Below are 6000 nucleotides of genomic sequence, written 5' to 3'. Positions count from 1 at the left end.
ATGACAGTACTCACCATAATGGACTGGAAAGCATAAATTCCCAGCACAGTAGAATAACATTGCTTCAAAGGCTGTCTCCGGGCACGGTGACAAAACTCCTGAACAAATATAAGCCAGCTCAGTGAGCAAGTCAACAGTCTTATCCACAACCCGAGCTATTGATCTTTGCCAAAACTTTAGACTACATTTTTCATTCTGTCCCATTGGAGAACAATTCTTGTAGCTCACAAAACTGCTACTTCAAAGTAACATCAAAAAAAAGTCCAAATGAATGCGTTGATGAGGGGAGTTCTGACCAGTCATGTAGATGTGGGTATCACCTGATGCATGGAGAGTGCTTTCTGACCAGAGCTGTAGCAGATGAGTGTCAGATACACAGACAGACTGGGCAAATAGATTCACATCAGAGCTCACATCTCCCAGCCTGGGAATCTGAGGCAGTGCTCAGACATTCAAGTAATGAGCCTCAATATCAGCTCAGCAAGATCTCACAATTGCATTTGCAGATACAAACTATTTTGTTTTACAATTTCATGATGCAATCAGGAAAATCCGTGATACAAAAAGTAACCTCCTTCTCACTCCACACCCTTTCTACCTCGGTACCGTCCTACAGGTAATATACATTCCCCAATCCCTAACATTCTGCAGGATCCCACCTTTTCCTACATTTGCACTATTCTCCCATGTCTGCAAATGTCCCTTTCTCTGGAACATGTCCAGGTTCTATAACCTTCCTATCTCTGAAACATCCCCAGAACAGCACCGGAGGTAAATGGAGGTGATTGAGATCGGGATGATTTTGTGCACATGAAAATTTTACATAAATACGGAGGGTTGCAATCACAGGAAGGGGTTTCAGGGAGCTAAAAAGCATGTGATCTGAATGCAGTAATATAAATAGAAACGGTTGTCAGGAGTAGAGGAGACTACACAGACGTCAATACATGTCAAGTTTGGGAAGGCTGTGCTAAGTGGACGAGATGTCATAGGTAGACAGGACCTTAGAACTAAGAGGAGGTCACATCAAGACAAAGAGATGTAGGGGCTGCATGAGTTCATAGAGAGAGGGAAGTTAGGAGGGCTGGAGCAGTTTGCAGGGATAAGGATGCTTATAGGATGGCGGTGCTTTACACGAACAGGGAATGTTTTATGGAATGGTGCATTGTACACAGAAAATAGGATCGAAAACAGAAATGGACGCTTATAGCGACTGAAGAAATGTACAGATGAAGCAAGACTTAGCTTCTGGAATTTAGATAGATGGGAAGGCTGGAGTCCAAAAGTGTCTTCAAAGAGACAGTTATACAGATAAAGTAGCATTGAACAAACTGGATAGGTTCCTGAGACACGGAGGGTTGTAGGGGTGGGTGAAATTTGCATTGACAGGGGTGGAAGAGCTATCTACAGAGAGGGGGGCATTTTTAAGCTACAGTAATAGGGAACACATTGCAGCATTACACAAAGAGACAGTGTTTGAGATGCTGGTTTACAAAGAATGGCAGGGCTCTAGGCAGGGGAGGAGCAAACAGCGAAATGGAACATTGCAACGGCTACAAAAAGTGTACAGAGTGTAGGGAGATTTATTGGGCCTGAAGGAGGTTAGAAAGACTGTGGGCTGCAGAGTCTGCAGGGACTGGAGGAGGCCTGACAGATGGGGAGTGAGACAGGGGCTGGAGGAATTTACTGGAGATAGACGTTTGCAGGAAAATGAGGAGTTTACAGATATAAAAGGAGGGCAACAGAGGCTGGTTCAGATTGCATACACAGGGTGGGCTGATGAGCTATACAGCATCATACAGACAGGTTTAAAGGAGCAGGAAACGGTAACAGAGATAGGGAAAGTTTCAATGTTGTAAGAGGTATGAGCGTGTGGGACAAGGTCACAGAGGCAGGGGTGGCTACAGGGATTGGAGGAGCACACGGAGGTCGGGACACTGGAGGATATAATGTTACACAATAGGGAGAATTCCAGCAGCTAAAGGTAAAGAAAACATGGAAGGCTATTGGGCTGCAGGAGGAAACAGACCATGAGTACTGCAGGTACTGGAGCAGGTTTGAGAGACAGGCAATATTCTGCAGTCTAACAAAGTTCCAGTGATAAGAGGCTGTGTAAGTTACACAGATCGGGAGGATAGTAGGAGCCAGAGGTGGTTATGGAGAGAGGCAGTGTTACGCTGAAACATAGGAAAATGGGTTAGGTGTAGGCTATTCAGCCCCATGGGCCTGCTCCACTCTTCAATCAGATCACGACTGATCATTTAGCTCAGTTCCCTCTTCCTGCTTTCTCCCCATACGGAAACTGTCATGACTGGAGCAATCTACAATGATAGGGAGTGTTGGAGTGAGTGGAGGAAGTTACAGAGATAAAGAGAGCTGTGGAGCACTGTCGAAGTTAAAGACACCGGGAGAGTCATTCAGCCTGGAGAAGATTACAATGTTACACAGAAGTGTACAGGCTGAAAGAGGTGACAAAACTAGAGGTATGTAGGGGTTAGAGAAGGTTACTGTGACAGGGAGGATGGTAGAAGCTTTTCTTCGTTATAAAAGTAATTATCATCTTTGTTTTTGAAAGAGATAACAGACAAAGGTTTTGAACGACTCAGGAGATTACTTGCACAAGGAAGGGTGGAGGAAGATGGAGTGTGTTGTCACTGATGAGTGTGTTGAGTTTATTGTGATTGTGAGGGTTGTAGTGATGAAACGACATGATAGCAAGGTTAGTAGAGACTTGATGGTGTACAGAGATAGGGAGGAGCTGCAAGAGGTGATGGTGATAGTGAGTTTGTGGTGATGGGGGATGGTTACATCAATAGTGAGGGGTTCGGGGGATGAAAAAAGTTAAGGTAGAGAGGTTTCTCCTGAATGGAAGAGACGACATGGATGGCGATGGTTCAAGCGACTGGATTTTTTCACAGATATGGAGAGTCAATGGAGCTGGTGAAGGTTACAAGGATCGAGAGGGTTGAAGGAGTCAAAGCGAATACACAGGCACGGAGGGTTGTGTTGATGGGAGAAGCTACAGGGATAGGGACTGTTGTCGGGCCATTTCTTAGTTTTGTGTCTTGGTTACGTGCCTCACATTCATGAATCACTTCAGTACCTGGGTGATATGTAGGGGTTTACATAGAACTCTCCCTGTCTATCTCCTTGAGAAGGTTACACTGGTACAGACAATGTTAGGGATTGAAGAAACTGACAGAGACACTATGCATTCTACGGACTAAAGATGATTATGAACAGAGCAAGGATTACAGGGTCTAGAGGGGATTACAGACAAAGGGAGGGTTGTAGGGTGGGGAAGAGGTTACAAAGACGGTTGGTGTTTTAAGGACGGGGGGGGACTGATTGTGATCAATTGGCATAATTGACATAGAGAGGATCTGTGGAGGTTACAGTACAAGAGAGGTTTGTACAGGCAATATGAGTTTACACAGACAGGAATGGTTCTCAGGGCTGGAGGAGGTAACTGTGAAAGGGAATGCTATAACGAATGGAGAAGGTAACATTCACGGAGAATTTCAGTGGCAAAAAGGAGGTGACAGTCATACGGCCCTTTGTTTAGACAGCAGAAGTTTACATTTGCAAGTAGCACTTTGGAGACCGAGGGACTTGACAGAGAGAGGGCGATGAGCAGGAACTAGATAAGGTTTGAGAGAGAAAGACAGTTGACAGCTTTGTAAGATGATGCAACATACAGAGCATTACAGAGTTTGGACAAGATCTAGAAGTTCACAAGGGTTATAGGAACAGGAGGAGGATACAGATAAGTTGAGGTTTGGAATGGGATAAGGTTACAAGAACAAAAGAAGGTTCCAGGAATGTGAAGGGCTACGGGGGCTGCAACCAATTCCAGAGATAGGGAGGGATTCACATGTTGCAGGTTACAGAGTTCAGGATGGTTTTTGCAATTGGATGAAGTGAGTAATACAAAGTATTGTAGACACTGGATGAGGTGACAGTTCGCATGGATCTTCAGACTGAAGGACGTTAGAGAAAGAAAGAGAGGTGTCGGGGCTGGAGTTAGATAAGGCAATCAAGAGGATTTTACAGGTACATGGATGATTTTAGTGGCTTCAAGAGGTTAAAGAGTTAGGAAGGCTAATTAATGCCTGAAGGATGGAGAATGAGGAGCATTGTAGCGATAGGAGAGATTGCACACTGAACGAAGTTGCAAACATGAGGAGGATTAAAATGGCTTCAGAATGCAATATATTCGAGCAGTTTACACAGGCAGGAACAGCTATCAGACTGGAGAAATTTAGCGAGATAGGGAGGTCTGTAGGAATGGTCAATTGTCAGAGGTCATGTGGTGCTGTGTTACGGGAGGCAGGAGTGTTCTTGGGACTGGAGAAAGTTACAGTGATATCATGTGTTGCAGGGGCATGAGGATGATGTATGTCCAGATGGGGAGGTGAGTCGGGGCCGGAGGATATCACAGAGACATGATGGACTGTAAGTAGTGGATAAGATGACAAGTGTCAAAATTATTGTTATGACTTGAGGAGGAGGACAATACCAGGATTGGACACATTGTCAAGACTGGAGCAATTTGCAAAGATGGGAAGGGGAGTCAGAATTGGCAGAGGTTTTAAATACACAGAGGGATCTTAGCGAGGACTGGAGGAGCCAGAGATACCTAATGTTCAAGGAGTTAGAAGGATTCAACGCACTGATGACGATGAGTTGCAACAAAGGATCTGTAGACTTGCTGTATGACTGACTGTTAGAGAGAGAACACGGAACGGAAACATCCCAGGGTTCAATGCCACTGTCTTGAGAGAGGCCCGCTTTTAACTCTGCTGTTCTTATCCTCACGAAGACAGCACAGGCCTGGATTGAGAATTATGGACTTCCGATGCAGTCCTCGGAAAGTTCAGTACAACAGAGCTGAAAGTAGGGTGGTGAAGTTTTTGAGAAGATTTGCAGCTCAGGTTGTGGATGATGTTTTAGACTTGCTCGCTGAGACAGTGTGTTTGATTGCAGATGTTTCATCACCCTGCTAGGTAACGTTGTCAGTGTGCCTCCAGTGAAGGGCTGGTGTTCTGTCCCACTTGTTATTTGTGCGCCTCGGTTTGCTGGGGTGGTTGGCATCACTTCCGGTTTTGTTTTCCAGTGGTTTGTATATCGGGTCCAGATCAATCTATTTGTTGATGGATTTCCAGTTGGAATACCAGGCCTCCAGGAATTCCCTAGCATGTCTCTGTTTGCTTTGTACGATTGTGGATGTGTTGTCCCAGTCAAATTGGTGTCCTTCTTTGTCAGTGTGTACTGACATCAGTGAGAACTGGTCACGTCTCTTGGTGGATAGTTGGTATTTGTGCATCCTTGTTGTCAGTTTTCTTCCAGTTTGGTCTGCATAATGTTTCTCACTGTCCTTGCATGGTATTTTGTATTGGTTTTGGGTGTGGGATCCCAGACATTTGTCAAGAGCAGTCGTAGGTGGTTGTTGGTTTGTGGGTGAGCCTGATACCTCAGGATCTGAATAGTCTTGTGGTCACCGCTGATAGGTCTCTGATTTGCAGTAGGATGACTGGTGTGTCTGGCTGTATTGTGCCTTATTGTTGTGGTCTGTCCTGTGGGTAACAGTGGATTGTGCCTTTTGGGTATCCATTTCCTTTAAAAACTCCGTATCAGTGCTCCACGTCTGCTGTGAGCAGTTCCAGGTTGCTGCAGTGTGTTGTGGCTCGTTTGAATTATGTCCTGATGTACCTCCGTTTACAGGTATTGGTGGATAGTTGCTGGTGTGATAAAATATCTGGTGCGTATGGGCTGTACACATTCTGTACACAATGATCTGGAGTTCCCTGTTGCTCTTACATTCCACCATAGCTGAGGAAGGGTTATTGTCCTCTTCTTTTATGAATTTTATTCTAGTGAGGATGTTGTTCATCTGTCAGTGGGTTTCTTCTGGTCTTCTAGATGTGATCATCAAGGTGTCATCTACCACAGGGGACCCAGAGCTTGGGTTAGATAGTGGGGAGCTTCTCCATTCTGATC

The sequence above is a fragment of the Stegostoma tigrinum genome, unplaced genomic scaffold (assembly GCF_030684315.1).
Source record: "Stegostoma tigrinum isolate sSteTig4 unplaced genomic scaffold, sSteTig4.hap1 scaffold_70, whole genome shotgun sequence".
Classification (NCBI taxonomy): Eukaryota; Metazoa; Chordata; class Chondrichthyes; order Orectolobiformes; family Stegostomatidae; genus Stegostoma; species Stegostoma tigrinum.
Note: the sequence above shows the minus strand (reverse complement) of the source record.